The sequence below is a fragment of the Protopterus annectens genome, chromosome 2.part1, assembly GCF_019279795.1.
Source record: "Protopterus annectens isolate FY-2018-M chromosome 2.part1, PAN1.0, whole genome shotgun sequence".
NCBI classification, from domain to species: domain Eukaryota; kingdom Metazoa; phylum Chordata; order Ceratodontiformes; family Protopteridae; genus Protopterus; species Protopterus annectens.
The window spans coordinates 715,996,655-716,009,566 of NC_056729.1; the positions used below are offsets into that span (position 1 = coordinate 715,996,655).

At 39.8% G+C, this 12,912-nt stretch overlaps 1 pseudogene; it reads left to right on the forward strand.

Moving 5' to 3' along the window:
* LOC122794905 overlaps positions 1 to 12,912 on the forward strand; it is an 82,233-nt pseudogene that overhangs the window by 10,420 nt on the left and 58,901 nt on the right.

Sequence of the window (12,912 nt, forward strand, 5' to 3'; positions counted from 1 at the left end):
CAAAGAAGTCTATCAGGTTTAGGAGACATGATCTACCTTTTACAAAGCCAAACTGGGTAGGGTTCAGAGTTTGGAGATTACCAATGTCATTGTTTATAAGTTCCATGATGATATGTTTCATAGCCTTGCAGACCAGACTCGTCAGGCTGATGGGGCAGTAGTTCCCATGGTCCGTGGTGGCTGCCCCTTTGTGGAGTGGGATAACCGTTGCTGTGGCCATTCAGTGGATACAAAGCCTGAGGTGAGGCTATGATTGAACATGGTACTTGGGGAGCCAGTTCGTTCTGTAGTTCGTGTAGAATGCAGCCTTTGATGTTGTCAGGTCCTATGGATGCTGTGTTCTTGGCTTTGGAGAATGTGTTTTTTACCTGTGCAGCCATGATTACAGGAACTTTTCATTCTTCTGGTATAGAGATGGGCCCTTTAGGGAGTGAGAGAGGGGTAAAGTTACCACTGAACCTATCTGCCAGGATGTCGGCAATATCAGTTGGCTCTGTATATTTAGTGCCATTGTGCTATAACTCAGAGCAGATCTGAGTGTTGCCATTGAGATTCTTGACATAGCTATAGAATGCTTTGTGGTTGTCTTTAGAATCAGTAGCAATTTTGTTTCCATAACTAGCTTTGGAGGATTTTATGCGGGATCACACCTTCTTACTGAGGCTGACCAGAGAGTTCCTCCAATCATGGGATTTTACTCTTTTTTGCAATAGTTTCTTTCTTCTGTTGTACCTTAACATGGTGGTGACCTTAACATGTGACAGCAGAGACTTATTTGATGTATATGTGTCAATTATTAAGTAGCAGTCCTCAGGCATCAAAGTTTCACACAGTCATACCTCTCCAAAGTAGTGATGGTCACTACATGACCTCAGTTTAGCACCACACATTTGTACTGGAAAATCATTAAAGATAGAACTTAGAAAGTAATGATACACATTCCATTTTCAGACTTTGCAACCCTCACAAGATCATTCACAATAAAATTGGAAAATGTTGATGCTATCAACTTTCTAAGACCAATATAAGTCAATCATACAATTACCAATTTAACATCACAAATGCAGGTATACCAAGCACTAAGTCAGCTATGCACCCTGAGCATCAGACACAAAACTTATGTATCCCTGAATCCAAAAGATACAAAACAGGGATATGGCACAGTTATCATCACTTGCACAGGGTGTTGGGGAGGAGGGCAAGAAGCTTAGGCTGACACAAGTCAGTGAGTGTGTGTGATTAAGAAAGAGAAGCAGGCAGACATTTGGATAAAGCAACAAATGGACAGTGAGACAAAATGAATGTTAAGCTGCACGGCTGAACCATGTAACTGTTGTGTTTGCATCTGTAGGGTTCCTCCAGGTGAAACTGGTGTGTGAGTGTCTGCATGAACACAACCAAGTTCTGTGCTAGCTCTACATCTTGGTATGTCAGACAGGGGTAAGCCATGCATGGTAGATGTGGTGTTTCATTGTTGTTGTCCCAGACCATGAGAACTGGCTTTGCCAGGATTTGCACTGGCAAGTCCACACCCACAGTCAGATGCACTGCTGCTACCTGACTGTGACTGATGTCTGCTGGATGAGCTCCCATCATGAGTACACCTAGGATCACAACCCAATGGCCTGCTACATCTGGGTATGGACAGCTCACCCATTGATGGAGTAGTGGACGTACTGCCACTATGGGAGTGTGACTGGGCATGGCCATGTTGGCTAACGGCAGATGATGTGGCTGACCTACACCCATGAGGATGCCATCCCCATGCCAGTTCCATGTCATTCATCCAATCCATTGAATTGGCCACACAGTGGAGGCAGCCATGCATGTCAGCCTATGACACATCTACAGCCCTAAGCATTTCTCTTGAGCACCTATGAGAATGATCCTCTGCCTCCATGACAGTCCTAAACATGCAATGAGTGGCACAGGAAGAGACACCTGGATCAGATGGAGGATGGACAGCAGGCCTCATCCGAGCACCCCTAACAACCCTCCTGCATGACACCTTGCCCACATTTTGGCTATGGCCAGAGTCAACAGACACTGATGCCTCAGTAACCACATTTTCCTGATTGATTGTCTCACCCTCCAACTGTCCAATATCTGTGGGTTGACTGGAATGGGTAGGCATAGGCTTACTGGCTGTGTCCACTGGAATTTCAGAGTGGCTGTATGTCAATCACAGTGTCTGATTCATCCCCTTACTGTGCCTCTGCCACCATCATCATCAGAGTCTGCTGATACTCTGACATCAGGTGGTAGAAGTCCCACACTTCCAGTGTCAGGATCACCTGTGATAATAAGTAACAAACACAGGAACGATTAATACCTACACTACTATACTCTAATATGTGCTAACAAAATAACAGTGCTGCCACTGTTAGACTGTACAGCAATACACACAACAGTCCTGGCATCAACATCACACACTAAAATATTTCTGTCAATTGCTCATCAGTACTGACATAAAAATGTTTTTTAGGTTCATAGGTTAGTACTAGGCTAACTGCCCTTGTGGGCCATTTTAAGCCTAGCCAATTATCCCTTGTGAGACTCAAACCCTGCACCTTGTGCTTGTAAGGCAAACAACTTAACCATTAGGCCACCCTCCCAACCCTGTACAAATAATGGTATCCTCTGTATGCCAGATGGCCCTGGAAGAAGGTAAGCAAAAGGTAAGGAGAACATCATCACAATTAGCAGTAAAAGAGGGGATAATACATTCCCCCCTTTATATGTCCATTAACTATACTTTCAACAATAACTTGGATGACAACTCTAACCTAAGCCCATTTTATTCTTGTAAAACAAAACTAACATATTGATTTAAATTGTTTTACTATGCAACAGTATTTAACTATTGAGATACAAAATCCTACCTGGAAGCACCTCCTAGGACATGCTTGCTGTCCTTGAAACAGTAGAATCAATGTCAAGAACATGTTATTCTACACTTTCCCAGGAGTTGTTTGGATCCTTGACAGTGGACAGAAACTCTTAATTTGCTATTAGTGGTGGCTCTGTAGCAGATCCCCCAGGTACCCATCCAATCGCAGGCCACTGCAGCTTCTCTCCACTCTGCAGATGAGATCATGTCAGTGGCCCTATGGCACACCTGGTCATATGTCCTGCTGTGGCCACCCACTGCATTAATGTCTGTGATGATCTGCTGCTAGATCTGCATTCTGCCTGACATATATGCACATCCCCTCTCAAGCAGGAAGACACCAGCTTCAACAATGACCTGATTTTCATGGTCAGTGAAGGGTGGTTTTTAAGGATTGAGACAGCAAGTTGGCAAAGTCCTAGGTGTCCTAAAAGACAACAGAAGGATAACAGACACAAGTATCACATAACTACTGTTCCCAGATAAAACAGAAAAAGTAGGATTTCTGTACCACCCACTGGAGAACATAAAACAGTCTAGAGATTTGACAAATGAACAACAGACTGGAAACAATAAACCAGAGTAACAATAGCAACATATCCTTGGTTGTGCCATAACAGAAATGCAGGTTTGCTCCCCCACCCCCAAAAGAACAGGCAAATGACACATTTTGCTAACAAACCATCTTTGAAATGCTAAAAGTTCTATCAAATGAACTATCCCTGAAACATGTTTACAGATTTAACATAGAACATTCCGTGTTAAGGTATTGCCAATAATGTACATCTGTGAAATGCCCTGACAAACATGCCCATGCTATCAGTACACTTCTGGCTAATGCATACAGATAAAGGTGTAAAAGCATTTGCTAATTAAAAAAAAAAAAAAAATATATATATATATATATATATATATATATATATATATATATATATAAAAATCTATTAAACAGATTTTTCTTAATTACATTTCAGCACATGCAATATATAGCTGACAAAATGCAAACATACCTTCTCAAGTTTAGTAATTCTCAGTGCAGATATATCCCAAACTAATAGCCTCTTTTCTGTGTTCTCCACATAAACAAGTCTCCTTACCTTCAGTTTCCCTAGCTACATGATCGTTTTTTATGGTGTAGATTCAGGGCAGTTAGCACAGTGAAGATGTGAATGAGGTGTGAACTCATTAGAATTCCCAAATCTGAAATACTTGGCCCCCATGTAGCAGTTGTAAACATAGTGCAGGCACTCCCTCTGTGTTTGTTTTTAATTGATTGCAACGGTGAATGATTACTGGTAGAGAAAAGGAAAACACAACAGCAATGCAGGCTGCCCTATATCTAGTGAATGTGTCAGGTTAGACTTGCAAAGTGTTAGATGCAATTTTATCAAGGCTGGAAATGTAAGTAAGCAGCACACAATTCTCAAGTTCTGTTCAATAATATCCAACCTCCCTTTTATTTGTTGCCAATTGTATATTATATTATTGCCATTTAATATCCTTACACATTTTATGGACAATGATATAGAATTGCTTACAGACTGCATGCCTCAGACTACTGGTCAGATAAGATAAGGATGACCAAAAATACAGAGAGGTAGGACAGAGCTGAATATTTGCAAGCAATACTCATAACTGTTTGTGTGATCACTTAGTGCAATATTTCCAAAAATAATAAATGTACAAATAACAGTGGTACGGTTTCATGTTACTGTAGATGATGTTGCAGTTGGTTGTATGCAGAATGATTTCAGTTAGCTGTTTGTGGCAAAGAGGGATAATGCACGCTTCATGTATTCTGAAGGTTCATTGGAGTGGGAGTTCAAATCCAGACCTATGCAGAAATATTTCAAGTGTATTAACAAACATTTTGTAGTGTTTATTTCAAAGACTGGTTTGTTTCATTTGAACTATTTTTCCCTTTTATGTTTCAGTTTTCTGCTGTAAAGCTGTTTGTGTGGCAAAGAAGGATAAGCCGCTTTTACTGTGTTCTGAATGTTCATTGGAGTGAGAGTTCAAATCCAGACCTATGTGGAAATATGTGATGTGTACTAACATTTTGTAGTGTGTGTATCATAGATTGCTTTTCCTCATGTCAACTACTTTTCCCCTTTTTTCTTTTTCTTCTTTTTTTGGGGGTCATTGTTTACATGATGCATGGCTTAGCGCAAACACTGGAAACAGAGAAAATTAATGTCGGCTTGGCTGTGATTATCTCGTTTGCGTGAAGCGAGGCAGTATGCAAACTGGACTAGTTTCCCACCCAGGAACTAGACAGAACACCTGCAAACAGGGCATATGTAAAAGGGCATAGGCTTACTGGCTGTGTCCACTGGAATTTCAGGGTGGCTGTATGTCAATCTCAGTGTCTGATTCACCCCCTTACTGTGCTTCTGCCACCATCATCATCAGAGTCTGCTGATACTCTGACATCAGGTGGTAGAAGTCCCACACTTGCAGTGTCAGGATCACCTGTGATAATAAGTAACAAACACAGGAACGATTAATACCTACACTACTATACTCTAATATGTGCTAACAAAATAACAGTGCTGCCACTGTTAGACTGTACAGCAATACACTCAACAGTCCTGACATCAACATCACACACTAAAATATTTCTGTCAATTGCTCATCAGTACTGACATAAAAATGTTTTTTAGGTTCATAGGTTAGTACTAGGCTAACTTCCCTTGTGGACCATTTAAGCCTAGCCAATTATCCCTTGTGAGACTCAAACCCTGCACCTTGTGCTTGTAAGGCAAACACCTTAAGCATTAGGCCACCCTCCCAACCATGTACAAATAATGGTATCCTCTGTATGCCAGATGGCCCTGGAAGAAGGTAAGCAAAAGGTAAGGACAACATCATCACAATTAGCAGTAACAGAGGGGATAATACTTTCCCCCCTTTATATGTCCATTAACTATACTTTCAACAATAACTTCGATGACAACTCTAACCTAAGCCCATTTTATTCTTGTAAAACAAAACTAACATATTGATTTAAATTGTTTTACTATGCAACAGTATTTAACTATTGAGATACAAAATCCTACCTGGAAGCACCTCCAAGGACATGCTTGCTGCCCTTGAAACAGTAGAATCAATGTCAAGAACATGTTATTCTGCACTTTCCCCGGAGTTGTCTGGATCATTGACAGTGGACAGAAACTCTTAATTTGCTATTAGTGGTGGCTCTGTAGCAGACCCCCCAGGTACCCATCCAATCGCAGGCCACTGCAGCTTCTCTCCACTCTGCAGATGAGATCATGTCAGTGGCCCTATGGCACACCTGGTCATATGTCCTGCTGTGGCCACCCACTGCATTAATGTCTGTGATGATCTGCTGCTAGATCTGCATTCTGCCTAACATATATGCACATCCCCTCTCAAGCAGGAAGACACCAGCTTCAACAATGACCTGATTTTCATGGTCAGTGAAGGGTGGTTTTTGAGGATTGAGACAGCAAGGTGGCAAAGTCCTAGGTGTCCTAAAAGACAACAGAATGATAACAGACACAAGTATCACATAACTACTGTTCCCAGATAAAACAGAAAAAGTAGGATTTCTGTACCACCCACTGGAGAACATAAAACAGTCTAGAGATTTGACAAATGAACAACAGACTGGAAACAAAAAACCAGAGTAACAATAGCAACATATCCTTGGTTGTGCCATAACAGAAATGCAGGTTTGCTCCCCCACCCCCAAAAGAACAGGCAAATGACACATTTTGCTAACAAACCATCTTTGAAATGCTAAATGTTCTATCAAATGAACTGTCCCTGAAATATGTTTACAGATTTAACATAGAACATTCTGTGTTAAGGTATTGCCAATAATGTACATCTGTGAAATGTCCTGACAAACATGCCCATGCTATCAGTACACTTCTGACTAATGCATACAGATAAAGGTGTAAATGCATTTGCTAATTAAAAAAAAAAAAAAAATATATATATATATATATATATATATATATATATATATATATATATAAATCTATTAAACAGATTTTTCTTAATTACATTTCAGCACATGCAATATATAGCTGACAAAATGCAAACATACCTTCTCAAGTTTAGTAATTCTCTGTGCAGATATATCCCAAACTAATAGGCTCTTTTCTGTGTTCTCCACATAAACAAGTCTCCTTACCTTCAGTTTCCCTAGCTATATGATTGTTTTTTATGGTGTAGATTCAGGGCAGTTAGCACAGAGAAGATGTGAATGAGGTGTGAACTCATTAGAATTCCTGAATCTCAAATACTTGGCCTCCATGTCGCAGTTGTAAATATAGTGCAGGCACTCCCTCTGTGTTTGTTTTTAATTGATTGCAACGGTGAATGATTACTGGTAGAGAAAAGGAAAACACAACAGCAATGCAGGCTGCCCTATATCTAGTGAATGTGTCAGGTTAGACTTGCAAAGTATTAGATGTAATTTTATCAAGGCTGGAAATGTAAGTAAGCAGCACACAATTCTCAAGTTCTGTTCATTAATATCCAACCTCCCTTTTATTTGTTGCCAATTGTATATTATATTATTGCCATTTAATATTCTTACACATTAAGGACAATGATATAGAATTGCTTACAGACTGCATGCCTCAGACTACTGGTCAGATAAGATAAGGATGACCAAAAATACAGAGAGGTAGGACAGAGCTGCGTATTTGCAAGCAATACTCATAACTGTTTGTGTGATCACTTAGTGCAATATATCCAAAAATAATAAATGTTCAAATAACAGTGGTACGGTTTCATGTTACTGTAGATGATGTTGCAGTTGGTTGTATGCAGAATTATTTCAGTTAGCTGTTTGTGGCAAAGAGGGATAATGCACACTTCATGTATTCTGAAGGTTCATTGGAGTGGGAGTTCAAATCCAGACCTATGCAGAAATATTTCAAGTGTATTAACAAACATTTTGTAGTGTTTATTTCAAAGACTGGTTTGTTTCATTTGAACTATTTTTCCCTTTTATGTTTCAGTTTTCTGCTGTAAAGCTGTTTGTGTGGCAAAGAGGGATAAGCCACTTTTACTGTGTTCTGAATGTTCATTGGAGTGAAAGTTCAAATCCAGACCTATGTGGAAATATGTGATGTGTACTAACATTTTGTAGTGTGTATATCATAAATTGCTTTTCCTCATGTCAACTACTTTTCCCCTTTTTTCTTTTTCTTCTTTTTTTGGGGTCATTGTTTACATGATGCATGGCTTAGCGCAAACAATGGAAACAGAGAAAATTAATGTCAGCTTGGCTGTGATTATCTCGTTTGCACAAAGCAAGGCAGTACGCAAACTGGACTAGTTTCCCACCCAGGAACCAGGCAGAACACCTGCAAACAGGGCATATGTAAAAGGGCAAAGATCAAAAACAATACATTGTTGCAATTTATGTCTTTCATAGCTCAACTACACTTAGCAGCATTGTGTAGTGGTTAGCAAGGCTCCCCAGCAGCTGCAGCCATAAAATACCTGCTGACAGGACTCAGACAGCTAATAACTGAAACCAGATACATTCAATTATTTCTGTTGGGCACTGTACAAACATGGAAACATAGAGACTGTAAGAGAAATTAGGGAATGTCATGTAGCTAGTCCTGTGGCAGTAGGTGTAAGTGTAGGGCTGGAGTACAGATGGTCCTGAGTTCTAGTGCAGGATGTGCAACCTTTTTTTACTGTTGTGACAGTACAATTTATAGCAATGAATCAAAACATAGACAAGTGTTATTTTAGCATTCCTGTGGCAACAGATATACAGTAAGTGTATATGGCCCTGGGTTCTAATACAGAATATTTCATACACTTTTGCTGTTGTTCCACTTCCCATTATATTCTCTCTCACTTATAACACTTTAGATTGTGGTGTTGATATGAATTATATGTATGAGGGATGAGAGGCCATTATTGTATTTTCAGTTTTATGATTGAGGGTGTACTGTCTACTATATTTCTATAAGTATAATTCTGCTACCTGGACTTTTATGGCATTCACAATTATCCAAGATACATACACAACTGGATCTACATTCAATAACCTTGTCAGGTCACACACATATATGTGTAACAGATCAAACTGTCACCTATATTTATGTATGATTTCTGATTATGTCTGAGCAGCACTTCTTCTGTGGCAAAGATGGAAAATAAAGACTGGGGAAGAAAATGTTTTATTCCTTATACCTAGGTTTGAATCCCACAGTTTAAAAATCAATTTTCTCAGTGTATAAAGGCAAAAACAAATGTCAGGTCATTACATTTATGCCCTCAATTCATGTAAGCAAACATAAATCACCTAACAGTTATCTTCCAATTTCCAATTTATATTTCCAGGCTACATCAGTAGACAGCTCTCAAACTATGGTCGAGTGTCAGATTAACCTTCTAATTTCAATTATTTCATTTCTCCTTGCTTGGCACTGCTGCACTCAACATCACTTAACATTGTGCAATCACAGCTGGCATCATTTCTCAGGTTTGTGCAGTACCAGTAAAAGCAATAACTGGAATTCACAAGAAAGCATCAGTTTTCATTGCTCTAGTTCAGATAGTAGACATGGATGGTATTGCAGAGAAAGGTGCTGAGTTTGGGCACAGAGATGAGGTGTCCAGGAATACAGGATATTTATTGGATGGCTGGTAAAGCACCACAGGCAAAGGCTTCTGCAGGGGGACTATTCTAGCTCCCAGTACAAGTATAAGGCATGGAATAGTTTGGCCCAGGCTGTATCCAGTGCCACTGGTATCCCACAAACTGGAGAGCAATGTAGTCATCATTTCAATGCCCTACATAGGAGAAAAAGGGATACTCTCAACCACTGGTTGCATGAGTTTGAGACTGCAGACATCCCACAGCTATGTAAATATGACAATAAGAGAGTACTTATAAGAATTAGAAAGCTAAATATCTGCAAGACTGGTATGCATAATGTTCTTACGTACTTTCCCCAGCTCCCAATGAATGTGAGTTCAACTGACAGGCTCATGTTGCTTGATTGGAGAGATTGAGGGAAGCAAGTGGTATATATGTAGCAGAAGAGAAGTGTTATTGTAGCTTTAAAAGTTAAAGATAGCTTTTTTGTCTTTTATAGAGTTGTATTAAGTTGAGCATGCATATCCCAGCTGTAAAAGCAAGTATGTATGCATTTGTCTGCAACTCAAACCAATTGTAAGAGTCCAATATTAGACTGTAGTCAGAGGTTGTCGGATCAAATGCCATGATTTCCAAGTATACAATGCTGTTATTTCTTCAATAATATTTACATTAAATTAAAAACTCTATACTTGTGGTACAAAGTCCCTGCTATAAACTGTAATATGTATAATGAAAGCATACATATGTTCAATATATGCACATTTCAAGGGTTACTTTCAGTAATCTGTAGTATAGTGTGTAATTGTTAGGATGTATACTTAAATGTAATACTTCAGATAGAAGAGTTGTATAATTGTGTTAATGCATTGTATGCCACATATGATGGTACTAATTGTATCTCTTTTTTTCTCTTACTCCAACCCGTGTTTCTTTTTTTTATTTTCTATTATGTGTCATCAAAATATCTCCATGTCACCCATGTGTACCATATCACTAAATTCTATACAGCACAGTAAAGTAGGCCAGCCCCACTGGATCAACCTGTCCCCACTCCAACAGCTCCAGCACCAATGCCCAGTACATCTGGAAGCCAACCTGGCAGCACTGTCTTTGATACCCCTGCAATACCTGTGCCCTCAGGTAGTACTGCCCCAGAAGCTGGTGCAGTGGTACCTTCTGGGAGCAATGCCAGAGGTAGAGATTTCATCATGATCAGGAAGATGCCAGGGATGGTGCGTAGGGATGTGCACCACAGCATTGGTGTTGGCCTCTGCTGGGTGGGAAGGCTGCTCTCACTAATGGTCCATAGGTGGAGAAGACATCAAGCACTCCAGCTACCAGCAGAGTAAGGAGACTAGGATGACAGTTCACTGGGTGAAGACTTAATTCTCTCTGTCTCCAAGCGTGATATCCATGAGGCTGCATTATCTTCTCCCTCACCCCTATCATGGTGTCCATTGCCATCCCTATCACTTGTCTTGTTTATCTTGGTTGTTTGCATTTGCTTCCTCAACTACCCAACTTACCTCACCCAGACATATCTACCTCTCTTATCCAGCAGTCCTCTCTTACTGAATTAAAAAAAAGGGCACCTGTCCCATAAAAAAAAAAAATGTCTCATACATAGCTCTCCATTTCACACATGTGTCTTCTTGACACACTTGATTTGGTCCAGTTGGCTATACAACATGATTACGTTATTGTCATGCCAAATTCAGTTAATATTTTGCACATATGATCAGTTTTTACTGTTGAAGAAATGAATAGCTATGATTCTTTTTCACCTCCCTCCTGCACATTCCTGTATTGCTTTTCCTTTGTTTCCCATTTCACCACTTTCCTATCTACACCATTTTAACACCAACAATCTGGTTGAAAAATAGAATCACACACAACACACATAAGTAGCAGAAAAAGCAATGGCTTGCTTCACTTTTTGGCTTCTATGTTTGTGTGGAGTTTCACATTGCATAGCAATACCAAGCGGCATTCAGTGGTGGTACAAGGCTGCAGATATTTCCTCTCAATCTTGTTTAAAAATGCTGCACTATGCCAACACACAGCAATACATGTACTGTAAAGAATTAATGTCATTGCATTATCACCGATTATTTAAAGTATTTAAAAGTCTTACGTATACCTGGATTCAAACCCAGCATAATCTGGGCTCAAAAAGAAATGTGTCGGTCCATTACACCTGCTGCCACAGAGTCAGTTAAACAGCAGGTGTGTTTCATAGACTCGATACTAACTCTCAAACTTTAGAACTGTGGCTTGCATTTGAGCACTGCTTAACTATGCACAAACAGGAAAAGTAATGGAAATATGTATTTCACATGTGCAAACACTTTGCCAACTGTCATGCAAACCAGCTGCTCGGCACGCTATGGAAAAGTAAATATTACTATGCATTACTGCTGATTAGTGTCAATTTCCTGTCTATGACATTGAATTATATGTGGAAACATAACAAACTGAAGGCCCAATCTAACAATATGTCCCATATTTACTAATCAGCCATGCGTTGTCTCCCCTCAAGCAATGCAACCCTGGGGTCTCACTACTTTTTTCATACTTATGTCACCTACACTACAGAAATGAATATCAAATGTGTGATATGCAATGCACATCAGTCTTTTAACATGCAGAACTAGAGCTATTGACTCATAAGCCTAAAAGCCTTATCTGCAAGGCTAGGGAAGGAATCAGCATGGACCTTATCCACAGGGATATAGGTGACCCTCAACACACTTGACCCAACTCATATTGGTTTTGTCAAGGGTAGATCTTGCTTATTAAACCTAGTGGACTTCTTTGATAATGACCCTAAGCACCTAAATGAGGGATAACAGGACATACTGCTATGTTGATTTATCCAAGGCCTTTGACACTATCCCCCTATTCAGGTATTATAGAGTAACTCTCCCATCTGGGGATTAACCCATACATTACTTGACAGATAGCCAACTGTCTCACAGACAGAATGCACACTGTCAAAGTTGGGGACTACACCTTAACCACTAGACCACTTACCAGTGGAATACCACAAGGATCTGTGCTGAGCCCTCAACTGTTTGGAAACTATTTCTCTGAAGTCCAGGCAAAGGTAGATGGCATGTGACTTACCAAGTTTGCAGATATCTGTCAACTGGATATGATCATATAGAGTTCCCCAACTATGTTAACATATCACAAAAGGAGCTGACACAGACAAATGATTGCTGCTAAACTCACGGACTGAAACTTAAAACAAAAAAATGCCTCATTATCTCCTTTGGCAATGATGTAATCCTGTTAACTATGATATACATAGCACCTCTCTGAGCTCAAACACAAGTTTGCGAGAGTTTGGAACACATGTTGATAGCAATTTACACTTCAATCACTATGTGTCCATAGTGGTGAGACACACATTCTA